The sequence below is a fragment of the Sorex araneus genome, chromosome 4 (assembly GCF_027595985.1).
Source record: "Sorex araneus isolate mSorAra2 chromosome 4, mSorAra2.pri, whole genome shotgun sequence".
Classification (NCBI taxonomy): domain Eukaryota; kingdom Metazoa; phylum Chordata; class Mammalia; order Eulipotyphla; family Soricidae; genus Sorex; species Sorex araneus.
The window spans coordinates 37,728,168-37,742,278 of NC_073305.1; positions in this window are offsets into that span (position 1 = coordinate 37,728,168).

Below are 14,111 nucleotides of genomic sequence, written 5' to 3' on the forward strand. Positions count from 1 at the left end.
GAGAATTTTCAAGATCTACCCTGAGCGGCTTTCAAATTTATTCTCTCCTTTCCTGAACATTTTTGGCTTTAACGTTGATGAGGAGGGAGAAAATCATGGCCCAGGACATCGTTTGAAGACCTTAGTTAAGATCTGGACATTTCTTTTGGGGAGGTGAGGCGGGGGAGACGCCCCCCCCCACACACAGGGGGAGGCACCCAGTGATACTCGGGTTACTCCTGGCAGTGCTCCGGGGATCATATGGGATGTTGAATATCGAACTGAACCTTGGTCAGCCACATGCAAGGCAAACACCCTACCTGCGGTACTATCACTCCAGTCACAAGGTCTGGACATTTCTAAGAACCTGTAAAAGATGTTAATGTATGCACAATAGTTTATCTTTAGGTTAATATACTGTACATTACATCATAGCTCTATGTATGTGTGTGTGTGTGTGTGTGTGTGTGCGTATTGTGAGAGATAAAACTTGGGCCTCATATGCAAAGCACACACTCTACCACTGACCTATGTCCCCAGTCCCCTAGATGTACCTGTTTTATTGTCCATTCTTGGTAATGCTCAGCTAACCAGACCAGGGTTTTAGTGCTTAGGCCAGAAATGCTGGAGGTCATGCAGTATTGGGGATTGAACCCCCTAGGACCCCGAGCAGCCTCCTCTGTACCTGTTTCCTTTTGGAGGTCACAGCTGGCAGTGCCTGGGTACTGTTCCTGGTTTCGTGCTTGGAGACCATGTGGTACTGGTGTCAAACCCTGACCTCCCTCGAGCAAAGCTTGTACTCAGCCATGTTCTTGAACCCTCACAGTCCTCCGAGCTTATTTTGGTTTCCTTTGCCGCCTTTACCTGTTTGGCTTCATCTTTGCTCTCCCAAGAGCCGTATCACTTTTAATCCACCTGTAACGAACCCTTTGACAGTCTCTGCTTCAGGCAAAGGTAACCTTTAAATCTGCCCCTTTTTAGACACTTGATAAATATGAAGTCATGTAACATTTGTGTCTGCTTTTACTCTTTTTTTTTTTGAGGTTCATATTCAGTGTCTCTAATACTCAAAACATACGCTGTTGTTTGTCCATTCCGTATTTTTACCTAACTGTTCATATTTGCAATGTTTCCACATCTTGGCATTACTGAAGGATACTGCTCTGAACGTTGATGTATGTGTGTTTGTATGGACCTAAATTTTCATCTTTCTTGTGTATAAAATTGTCAGATCATGTTTGCTAAGCTGGCTAAACCATTTTACATACCAGTGATATAAGAGGGTTCTAGTCATCACCGATACTGGTTATTATGGTTTACTTTCTTTTACCCTGACAAAGTTTGATGAAGGACCTTCACTGTATCACTGTCAACCCATTGTTCATCAATTTGCTCAAGCGGGCATCAGTAACACCTCCATTTTGAGACTTGTTGTTACTGTTTTTGGCATATTGAATATGCCTCGGATAGCTTGCCAGGCTCTGCCGTGTGGGCGAGATACTCTCGGTAGCTTGCCAGGCTCTCTGAGAGGGACAAAGGAATCGAACCCAGATTGGGTGACATGCAAGGCAAATGCTCTACTGGCTGTGCTATCGCTCCAGCCCGATGAAGGACCTTATGGAAACATAAGGTTCTAGCTGATATTTTTGTGGGAGAGGCTTCTGCAGAGATCCACACCCAGGGTACTCAGGTGCAGAGACAGCCCAAGCCTGCATGCTAACCAAGTGATCCAGCACTTTGAGTTCTCTTCCCAGCCCTCAGGGCTGACTCTAACGAGTGGGTTTTTTTTGGGGGGGGGCGGGGCGGAGCCTTTGGATATGCCCAGGACTTACTCCTGGCTCTGCTCAGGGATCCCTTTTGGCAGGCCAGGGTATATGCAGTGCCAGAAATCAAGCCAGGACCACCCCCATGCAAGGCAAGACCCTCCTGTCTATCTCTCCAGGCCCTCTTTATCTGTCTTATTCCAACCACTCTTGTTTGTTGGAGTGGAATCTGCTAGAACTTTGATTTGCATTTTCCTGATAACTATCCCCTTGTCATTTGCATATCTTTTAGAGAATTATTCCGCCTTGGGTGTAGCCAGTTTTTCAAGTGGGTCGTTTGTTTCTTCACTTTCAGTGAGTGGAGTCAGCCCTCTCTCCCCCCAGCAGTGTGGTTTGTTTACTATAGCCACTCAGTGGTTACCAAGATTTTTTTCAGAGAGGAAAGAGCCATTGTTCAGCAGAGCTGCGGAAGTGGAATGTGATTCTAGAGGTGAAAAACCTGGGGCAGCGGTGGGCGGGGAGATAGGGATGGCTCCTAGGGAAACAGACCTGCCCTCCGGTGCTGTCCACTTGTGCTGAGTGGGGCCTGTGGCTCTGGGCTTTAGGATCTTCAGTGCCATAGAAAAGTGTTCTTTCGGGGCTGGAGCAATAGCACAGCGGGTAGGGCGTTTGCCTTGCACGTGGCCGACCGGGGTTCGATTCCCAGCATCCCATATGGTCTCCTGAGCACCGCCAGGGGTAATTCCTCAGTATAGAGCCAGGAGTAACCCCTGTGCATGGCCAGGTGTGACCCAAAAGGCAAAAAAAAGAAAAGTGAAAAGTGTTCTTTCACTGCCATACCACCACTAAGGTGTGACCCCTGGCAGAAACTACAACCAGTATGTGTGTGAGACCCAGTCATTGGCACAATATTTCCAGCATGGGAAGGGGGGCTTTAATAAACAGACCCTAGTTTTCAGTACCAGAGGGTACTTGACAATCCCCAACCCCTGAGCATCACCAGAATAGATGTACGTGTATGGTGGTTTGGGGACCACACCCAGTCCCAAAGTGCTTGCTCCTGGCTCTGCACTCAGGGATCACTCTTGGGAGTCCTTGGGATACTACATAGGGTGTCAGGGATTGAACCTGGGTTGGTCGCATGTAAGGCAAGTGCCCTACCCGCTGTACAATCACAAATTTGCTCCCTGAACTTCACTGATGAATCCCCACACCCAGCATCCCTTTCCGGGCACCTAATTTGTTCTTTTATTTTTTTGAAGTAAAATATTGTTTGGGCTGGAGCGATAGCACAGTGGTAGGGTGTTCGCCTTGCACGCGGCTGACCCAGGTTCCATTCCTCTGCCCCTCTCGGAGAGCCCGACAAGCTACCGAGAGTATCTCTCCCGCACGGCAGAGCGTGGTGAGCTACCTATGGCGTATTCGATATGCCAAAAGCAGTAACAGCAAGTCTCCAAATGGAGATGTTACTGGTGCCTGCTCGAGCAAATCGATGAGCAATGGGATGACAGTGATGATAGTGTGATACAGTGAAAATATTGTTTGACTGTGTGAGAATACTAATTCTAGGGAGTACAGGGTGAGAGAGGGAAGAATTGTAGAGAGAAGAAGAGATAACGAACCAGATGCTATGACAATGATAGTTGGAAACGTTCATTACTCTGGACAAGAACTGAGTGCTGAAAGGAGTTAACATATGACAATTTTTCAGTACCTGTATTGCAAACCTTAATGCCCAAAAGGAAAGAGGGAGAAGAAAGAAAAGTGTCTGCTGTAGAGGCAGGTTGGGGGGAGGGGGTGATGGGAGGGAAACTGGGGACACTGGTGGTGGGAAATGTGCACTGGTGAACTGGGTGGGTGTTGGAATATTATATGACTAAAACCCAATAGTGAACAACTTTGTGACTGTATCTAACTGGGATTTAATTAAAAAAAAAATCCTGGGACCAGAGAGATAGTTGATAGTACAGGGACGAAGGTACTCAATCCCAGCACCCCATATCCCCGGGCTCTAGCACTCGTGAACATTACCAGGGGCGGCACCAAACCACCACCACCTTCAGGCCCTAGAGAGGAACATGGGTGGTGGACCTGAGAGCTCAGCTGACAGAACACATGCTTTGCATGCAGGAAGGCCGGGGTCGACCCATAGTCCTCTGAGCACTGTTGGTCCGATTCCTGAGCATCGAGCCTGGAATAATCCCTGCATACAGGATGGGGTCCGCCCGCTTGGTTTTGTTTTTCTCCTATGGTGCCAGGAATAGAGTTGTAAGGCACACGCTGAGTCTCCATGTGTGGCTGGGCGATGGTCTCCCAATATTCTCTAAACACAGGATAAAACTGCTATTTGCCTTGGTGAACCCTAACGCTAGGGGGCAAGCAGCCCCAAGGCATATTCAGGCCCCCAAATTTGTTTCCTCTCCTTCAAGCTCACACAAGTATTAAAACACTTCAGAAAAGGGAGTGGCTAGTAAGCTTCAGCTGGCTGTGAAAACATTGCCGGGGTCCCCCCCTCCACACTCCCCCACACTTCATCCTTTTAAAAATTGATTCAGGAATTTATCAATTACATGGCGGGGGGGGGGCGGGAGGGCAGGGGGGACAGTGGGGGGTGGGATGAGAGGTGTGCTTTTTTTTTTTTTTTTGGTGGTGGGATATGGGCACTGATGAAGGGATGGTTTTTTCAGCATTGTATAACTGAGACTTAAGCCTGGAAGCATTGTAATTTTCCACATGGTGATTCAATAAAATAAAATTCTTAAAAAGTAAAAAAAAAAAAAATTGATTCAGGGCTGGAGAGATGGTCTAGTGGATAAGGCTTGCACGTGCCCAACCCGGGTTCAATCTCCGGCATCCTGTGGCCCTCTGAGCACCACCATGAGTAATTCCTGAGTAGCAGAGGCAGGAGTGACCCCTGAGCATCTCCGGATGTGACCCAAAACATACAAATGATTCATTCTTTGCTACCTCGGACTTAAGGCAAATTTACAGGCTGGGTCTTGTGGGTGGAAAATAGCCATCTGGGAAGTAGAGATAAAGTCTAGAGGTGCTTGAGTCAAAACACAGTAGCAATCGAGCTGCTATTATACTCACTTTCTAAACTCTGTCATGAAATATTTCCAGTAACTGCAACTAGTCCAGTGGCCGGTGCCATTTGTTATCAGGGTGTCGGCAGGGCTCACTCTAGCTCATTTCTCTCCTGCCACAATTTTTTGGGGGTTGCTTTGGGGTCACACCCGGCTGTGCTCAGGGTTTACTCCTGGCTCTTGGCATTCAGAGGTTGTTCCCGGGACCATAGGCAGTGCCAGGCTTGATCTGGGAGCCTCCACTGGCACAGCAAGCACCAGAACCCCTGAGCCTTCTCTCTTCTCCACCCCACCCCTCAATCTTGCTTTCACGAAGTATTTATTTTGATTTTTTTGGGGATCACACCTGGCATTGCACAGGGGTTACTCCTGGCTCATGCACTCAGGAATTACTCCTGGCGGTGCTCAGGGAACAATATGGGATGCTGGGAATCGAACACGGGTCGGCCCCATGCAAGGCAAACGCTCTACCTGCTGTGCTATCACTCCAGCCCCATCACAAAGTATTTAAAAGTAGATCCCAGGACTGGAGCCCGTAGTTCCCCTACTAGGGAAGCAGCACTATCAGGATGGACTGCCGGGGTACCAAGCCAGAGGTTGTGTGAGTCTATGTAAATTTAAAATTTTAAATGAAAGCAGAGGGCAGACCTCAGAGCCTTCCCTAGTTAAATATGCATCTCAAATTATAGGCTTTTTCCCCCCTCACATAACTATTTTTACTATTGTTATTATTGTTATTGGGCTGGAGTGATAGCACAGCGGTTGGGCGTTCGCCTTTCACGGGGCCGACCCGAGTTCGATTCCTCCGCCCCTCTTGTAGAGCCCGGCAAGCTACCGAGAGTATTGACCCCGCACGCCAGAGCCTGGCAAGCTACCCGTGCATATTGGATATGCCAAAAACAGTAACAACAAGTCTCTCAGTGAGAGACGTTACTGGTGCCCGCTTGAACAAATCGATGAGCAACGGGATGACAGTGACAGTGATTGTTATTATCCCTTGTTTTTTTCCCTTGGGCCTTCTCTGGTGGTGCCCAAGAGCCACCGGGTTGTGCTCAGTTGTCTTGCCTGCCAGGGGACCCTATGCGGTGCCAGTGTCAGGGACAGAACCAGAGTCAGCTGTGTGCAAGGCAAGAGGCTTAATCCCTGCACTAACTCTCCAACCCTGTTTTTCTTTTCTTCTTCTTTTTTTTTAATGTAGAACTACTGCTCTTTATTCAACCATTGATTAAGCTGACTGAATTGGGCATGAACTCCACATTACATTTTTAAAAAAATTTTTCAAGTGGATATCCGTGAGATAGACTATTACAAAGCTGTTCATAATTGGGTTTCAGTCATACAATGATCCAGCACCCACCCCTCCACCAGTGTACATCCAGCACCCACCCCTCCACCACCAATGTCCCCCATTTCCCCACCACCATCCCTGAAGCCCCCACCCCCTATCTCCAGCCTCCCTCTTTGTGAGGCACTTTCCTTCTTCCTCTTTCTTTTTCCTTTTATGCATTATGTCAAACCTGTTTTTCTTGTGGTTTTAATTTGGTCCTCTTAAATATTTTCAACAAATAGATGTTTGCTCTGATGACTAGAGTCAAATCCGGTCCCTGCAATATCTCAGACAAGAATTTTTCGCAGCTGGTTTGTGTAATTTTGGTTGACAGCAACAGGAAATCCCCAGGACCTAAAAGCTCCATTATTTTATTTGTTTGGTTTTTGTTTTCTGGATTTCAGCCACACCAGCTGTACTCAGGGCTTATTCATGGCTCTGTGCTCACTCCTCGTGGGACTTGGGGGACTGTATGGGGTGCCAGGGATCAAATTCATGTTGACCTCGTACAAGACAAGGGCCCTGCCCACTGAACTATCTCTCTAATACCTTAAATTTTTTGTTGTTGTTATTTTTTAAAATGTGGGCTGGAGCGATAGCACAGCGGCAGGGCCTTTGCCTTGCATGCAGCCAACCTGGGTTTGATTCCTCTGCCCCTCTTGGAGAGAGTCCAGCAAGCTACCGAGAATTTCTCCCTTGCACGGCAGAGCCTGGTAAGCTACCTGTGGCATATTCCAAAACAGTAACAAGTCTCACAATGGAGACATTACTGGTGCCCGCTTGAGCAAATCGATGAGCAATGGGATGACAGTGGCAGTGACCGTGACTTATTTTTTTAAATATACATGGACTTGGGGTGAAGTGATAATACAGTGGTTTGGGTGTTTGTCTTGAACATGGCTGACTCAGGTTCGATCCCCAGCATCCCATATGGTCCCCGAGCACCACCAGGAGTCATTCCTGAGTGCAGAGCCAGGAGTAACCCCTGTGCATTGCTGGGTGTGACCCAAAAAGCAAATAGACTGATTGAGTTGCTTAGACAAGCTCCAGAAAAAAGTCCTCTCGGTGGGTCAGGCATATAGTTCAGCAGTATAATGCCACCCCCTCTGGAATACCCCCTCTCTCCAGGCTGGTGCACCTCCGCTGGGCTGCCCCTCAGCTTGCATACCCCATCTTCTCTGCTGGGCCTCCAGCCTCCCAGCTGGCCATGCCACCCCTCAGGGCTGCTCTGCTCAACCTCATGATTCAGCCACAGGGAAGGAATCACTCCTGGTGGTACTTGGGGGAATCATAGGTCGTGCTGAAGATGAAACCAAGGTTGGCCTCAGGCAAGGCAAGTGCCTTACCCCCAGTACTAAGAGAAAGTCATACAGATCCCCCCAGTCCCCTCATCACAGTAGTTTCAGATTTTTCAATTATTCTCCTAGATGGTCAATTTCCCTTTCGCTTATTTAGTCATTATGTCTCTGGAGAATTTCATCTAGAAATTCCCTCTGCCTTTCTTCATGACTAGACATTTAAGAAGTATCCAGGCTTATATCTGCGATTTGTTCTTGATTTCTCTATGTTTCCTATTTGGGAGAAGGGGTGGGCATATGGTGCTCGGGAATCACTCTTGGTACTTGGGGATCATATGTAGTACTGAAGACTGAACCAAGGTTGGCCTCATGCAAAGCTGTTGCGTGAACGTTCGTTCTGTCAGAGGCGCTGAGATAAGGAATGCGGAAGAACTATGTCTCGTGGAGGACCAAAGCTCGCTCTGGCTCTTGGCAAAGGCAGAGGGTCTCCTGGATCTCCTTTTATTGATCATGGTACCTCTAAAGGGCGCAATACAGTGACGTCACCAAAGGCATCAAAAGATGTTACAGGAAGAACATTGAGGCAGCATTATTTCCTTCTATCTGCAGGCCAGTAATCTAGGCCTCTGGAAAGAAGAAACAAAACCAAAACTGAATCAATCCTTCCTTGGGCTAAAAGCACTTGGATTTACATCCCAAAGACTAGGCTGGGCCAGAACCTACAATTTACAATATCAAAGGTCAGGCCTGGCTAACACCTGAGATCTGCATGTCAAAGACCAGCCAGACTTCTGTAAGAGAAAGAAAAACTGCCTCTTTCAATATGCTGAAATTATTTTCTGAAGGCAGCTGAAAAATGGGGAAAATATTCCTGTCTGTAGTACATTGTACATGGGTTCGCCCTGATAGCTCAGTCCATCCCCAACATCTCCCCCTTTTTGTTTAGCACAGATTTTAACCATCATAACAATTCAAGCTTAAAATAAAATGCTAGGCACAAAATGTTCAATAACAATAGCAGAGCACCTATTCTCTAGGACAAATTCTCTTTCAGCAGGACCCATCCAATGGTGAAATCCCATGGTTGTATTTCTCCTCTCCTTGTCCAGCAAACATATAAGCATTCATAATATTAATCATTTTGTATGGGCATAGCAAGAAATGCATTAAGCTTTTAGAATTGCTCTCCTGGGGCCATCTCAATCTCAGACTACAGTGCTCAGGCCAGATTAGTCTGTCCTATCCATAGCAGGGTCCTAGTCTTGTCATTACTTTAGGATCATGGCAGCACTTGTCCATGATCAAGCTCTTAACTTATAGTTAAGAATTAGGCACTTTGGCCAGGCCCATCTCGATGCCAGGGTAGCACAAACTTACCGCTTGCCCTGGGTCCGTCCCGTCCCTCGTCGGGACCCTGCTTTTGGGGGGTTAGGAACTGAGGGCACAGTCAAGAAAGCAGATGCCTGGGAATAAATAATATTTGAAGCCAATTAAATCCCAAGTTACAAAAGCATATTAACAGCTGTCTTTCTTTGTCCATACAAAAAGGACATTGCTTTAAAGTAAACTATTCCAAAGACATAAAGAAAGGAGAAAGACAATATTTCACTCATACATATAAAATCTTAGATTTAACTCATCAAAAATGCTTTGCTATATATCTTAAAACCCAATACCAGAAGGATAGTTATTACAGGTTTCACGAATTTACAAATCTATTATTCTAGCTGTTCATATATGTATATATGTTATACGCTAACATGATTTTTAACATTATCCCATAAAAATTTAGTCACATTATACAGCACAGATGTTATACAGAATAAAGCAGTATTTCAATCACATTTTACAGTGGCGACTCGCTGACCAGTCACCAAGCAAAGCAACAGTTCAAGGAGCATCAGCCAATTCAGACTGTAGTTGAGAGTCCATTTGTCTTTGAACAATCCAGAATTTCTCAGAGCTCTCATACCATTTCTGGATAAATTCCACAGTCTATGTTCCTTACTTCAGAGCTATGTCTGCCACGGCCATTGTTGTTGTACTGCGATGATCCCCATGATAGCAGCAATGAGCAAGCTAAGAAATCTCTTGATCCATCAGAGAAGATAGAGGATCAGTTGACAACGTGCTTCAGTCGTTGGATTCTTCTCCCATGGTCGATGAAAAGTTGCCAACATTCAAACACCTACTCAGGCTCTGAAAAATAAAAGCTTCCTTCCTCGAGGAATCTCATAGATCAGTTAATACAAGTATACATGGAACACTGTCTGCAGGAAATCAAAAGGGTGCACAAGCTAAAACAGAAAGGATTAAATTTCTGTTGAAATACATCAGGTTAATAGTATCCTTCTTAGTTTGGCTTCCCTGCCATAAGGCATACTCATACAGAGCAAGGCCAATTTTACATCACTAAATTTACCTTAAAAATCCAAATTAAAATGATGCAGTAAGGGAAAATCCATTGCATCCATACACTGATTATCTTTAAATTGCCATACCAGGCTTATTTCTACTCTTTTGTCTGTATGAATAACATAACTTTTAGGGCTCCAATCAATAAATTTAACAGAATCACAATATAAATTTTTGCAACTAATCCTCTACAATTTTTCTAAGAAATCCAATAACATAAATTTTTCTATATTCTCCAGATAGATATATTTGCAGCCAAAATATTTCCTTATTTAAATAGGTAATACTTCGTCTTATCAAGACACATCCCTCAATAAAGTTAAACTAGGAAGGTAAACCAAATAGGTTAGATTTTTATTATTTCATTAGAGATATGATAGGTAACAAATACAAAAGCTTCAGGAGTTTTCTTTGTGTTGATGTTGTACAATACCTTCTCAGCATTGTTAGTCAGGGCCTTAATGTCTTCCCATGTTGGAATCCCCTCTTGCTGTGTTGTTGGAAGGCCTCTTAAGTTGAGTGAGTGCATTCTGATCCAGACTCAGATCACTGATCCTGAGTTTTTTCATCTTTTTTCATAGCCAATTCATCTGTTTCTTCTTCTTCTTCTTCTTCTTCTTCTTCTTCTTCTTCTTCTTCTTCTTCTTCTTCTTCTTCTTCTTCTTCTTCTTCTTCTTCTTCTTCTTCTTCTTCTTCTCCTTCTCCTTCTCCTCCTCCTCCTCCTCCTCCTCCTCCTCCTCCTCCTCCTCCTCCTCCTCCTCCTCCTCCTCCTCCTCCTCCTCCTCCTCCTCCTCCTCCTCCTCCTCCTCCTCCTCCTCCTCCTCCTCCTCCTCCTCCTTCTTCTTCCTTCTTCTTCTTCTTCTTCTTCTTTTTTTTTTTGCTTTTTGGGTCACACCCAGTGATGCTCAGGGGTTACTCCTGGCTTTGCACTCAGGAATTACTCCTGGCAGTACTTGGGGGATCATATGGGATGCCGGGGATCGAACCCGGGTCGGCCGCGTGCAAGGCAAACACCCTACCCGCTGTGCTATCACTCCGGCCCCCTCATCTGTTTCTTCTTGATCAGATTCATCGACAAAGTTAAGCCTTTTGGTGGGACACCAGAAATGTTCTTTTTCTGTGGAGATAAAAGCGAAACCTCACCCCCATCTTTCTGCCTGGCCTAGTATCCAATTTTCAGAGACTGGGTCCCTATAAAGAATTTTACATTTCTGAATAGTTTTATCAGAGTTATTTCTGTTTTTATTAGAACTTGCTTCTTCTGAGCTATTTTGAACTTCCCTATGTTTTTCTGCAGGTGTTATGTTATCAGAGCAATTAAAAAAAAATTTAAAGAAAACTGTGCTCTGGATAACTACTGTCTGGGAGAATCCGTATACAAAGCAAGTGCCTTACCACCCTGTACTTTCTTTGCATGCATTTTAATTCAGGTTCTAAGGTTTTCACAAAACTAGCACAAACATGATGTTTGTTTGTTTATTTATTCCTGCTTAAGTAATCATTCATTGAGAATTCCTGGGATGGCAGCTATGTCCTCCTGACACGAGAGAGGGGCCAAGATGGTCTGAAATCACTGGGATATCATGCATGTCCCATCCGCTCACTGATAAAGGGGGTCAAAGTCATGTCCTTGAGAATGAATCAGCCTGCTCATCATCAAGTGGGTGAGTGGGGCTGGTACACAGGGGAACATCGCATGATACTGCAGGGGGCAGGGCTGTGCCTTAGACCCCCATGTAGATTCCTGAGAAAGGAGGGCCTTGTTGGGACTATCACTCCCCTGGGTTGCTATGTTCTTCTAAAAAAAAAGTCGGGGAGCGGGGGGAAGGAAATTTTGGTACTGAATCAACCTGAGTATACTGATCTTCGGGCTGAAAACACTGAAGCTTTTTCTGAATTGGGATGGGAAGATAACCCTCCCTTCCAGTGAGACCCAGCAGCCACCACCCCTAACCTCCTCTGGCATATAAGTGACCCAGTTCCATAGCTCCTGGAGCATGCAGCTATGTCTGTGAGCACACAATATCTCCATATTTCACAGTACTAACAGCATATCAAGCTCACTGGGCAAAATCCTTAACACAGAAGGCCCAGCCAGCAACAACTAGCTCAGTATATCCTCAAAAAAAAGACTTTAGTAACACCATTTCGAGAGGTGACAATTGTCACAAACTGACTTTTATTGATCTGCTCTCTGACAATCCCATTTTTCATTTTTTTTTTTGGTTTTTTGTTTTGTTTTGTTTTTTGTTTTGCTTTTTGGGTCACACCCGGCGATGCTCAGGGGTGACTCCTGGCTCTGTACTCAGGAATTACTCCTGGCAGTGCTGGGGGGGGTGTCACATGGGATCCTGGGAATTGAACATGGGGCGGCCACATGTAAGGCAAATGCTCTACCTGCTGTGCTATTGCTCCAGCCCCCACTATTTTGATTTAATGGCAATATGAATTAAATTTGTGTCTGCTAAGAGGGTAGTCTTGGGAGGGTGGGAAACTGGGGACATGGGTAGAGAGAAGGTCACACTGGTGGTGGGATTGGTGTTAGAACATTGAATGCCTAAACGCCTGAAACAACTGTAGTATGAACGTTGAATCAGTGTTTAAATTTTTTAAAATAGAAAGCAAACAAAAAATATAAGGGGTCAGGAAGATGGTTCAAAGGGCTGGAGCACATGCTTTCTATGAGAGAGACAGGGGCTTGCTATCTAGCTGCACATGGTCCTTGGAGCACCACCGGGTGGCCCTGGTGGCCCCTGGTGGCCTCAGCAATAGGCTGAGTATAGCTGTTGAGAGCCTCCAAACTCTCCTGAGCATGATATGTGGAGACTTCAACAATAGTAAAACTTTATTGGCTGGCAGATAGCTCAGTGGGTTGGAGTGATGATTTTTAAGTAGGAGTCCTGGTTTGATCTCCAGTGCTACATGGTCCCCCCAAAACTGCCAGGAGTAACCCCAGGAACACCACACTGGGAGGAGCCCCTGAGCACCACCCTTGAAAGTTGACCAAAAAATAAGGTGTGTGGCTCAGGGAGAATGGCGGCATGTATGTGTTGCAGCCTGTGGTTCTGAGTTCAAGCCCTGGTGCTGCTCCATGTGCCAGTGCTATCCTGGTGCCTCTGCCTTTGAGCCTGGCAGTTCTGCTGGCTGTAATCCCTGGCGCCCATAACTGAAGTGTGCAACCCCCAACTGAAAAGGACATGTGAGGGGCTAGAGGGATAGCACACTGGGTTGGGCACTTGGCTAGCATGTGGTTGACCTGAGTTTGACCCCCAGAACCCCATATTCCCCCCCCCCCCCCCAAGTCCCAATAGGAGTAATTCCTGGGCACAGAGCCAGGAGTGATCCCTGAGCCCTGATGGGTGTGACCTAAGAACAACAACAACAAAAAGAAAAGGATGAGTGAGCACTAAGGCTAGGAAGTGGTCCTGTGGACAAGCAGGGGTGGCACGGCAGGGACCCCTAAAGTGACCACTACCGTAATGTTTGTGCCTGAGCTAAGACTGAGAACCCCGAGAGCAGATCACATGTGCAAGCACCACAACTAAGCCATGCCAACCTCAACCAGCCATGCAGCCGGCTAAGGTTAGGCACCACCACCTGATAGGTGATGCCCCGTGAACACCCCGGTCAGGCATATGTGCTTGACTCCCCAAGCCCCCTCAATCATAACAAGGCAGGTGGGTATCTACAAAGGTTGTTTTTAGGACCTTCCTGAGGACACACATCTGTCACTCTTGATTCCAGAGCACATTTTTGGTCTCTCCTCAGCATCTGATACAGAATTTCAGGTATTTCTAAGGTTTTTTTTTCTCCCTTTTGTGCCACACCCAGCAGTGCTCAGGGCTTACTCCCATTTCTGTGCTCAGTGATCACTCCTTCTGGTTTTGGGGGGAATATAATACAATTGGGATCAAACATGGCTATAGCATGCAAGTCTTAGCCCCTGTGTTATGTCTCTGACTTTTAATGGATGTTTCTGTCTCTCGCCCAGGAGAGAGTCCTGTACCCAGGCCAGCTTAGTGTTGCTCTTGTCGTGGCACTGCCAAGGTAGCTCCATCTTTGCACAGCAAGTGCAGGGCTAGATGTGCCATCAAATCCCAGTGGTGGGCTGGAATCATATACCAACAGAGAAGGTGTTGGCTTGTACGTGTCCCACTGGGGTTCAATCCCAGGCATCCATATATTCCCTGGAGCACTGCCATGTGTGATCCCTGAGTGCAGAGCCAGGAGTAGCCTCTGAGCA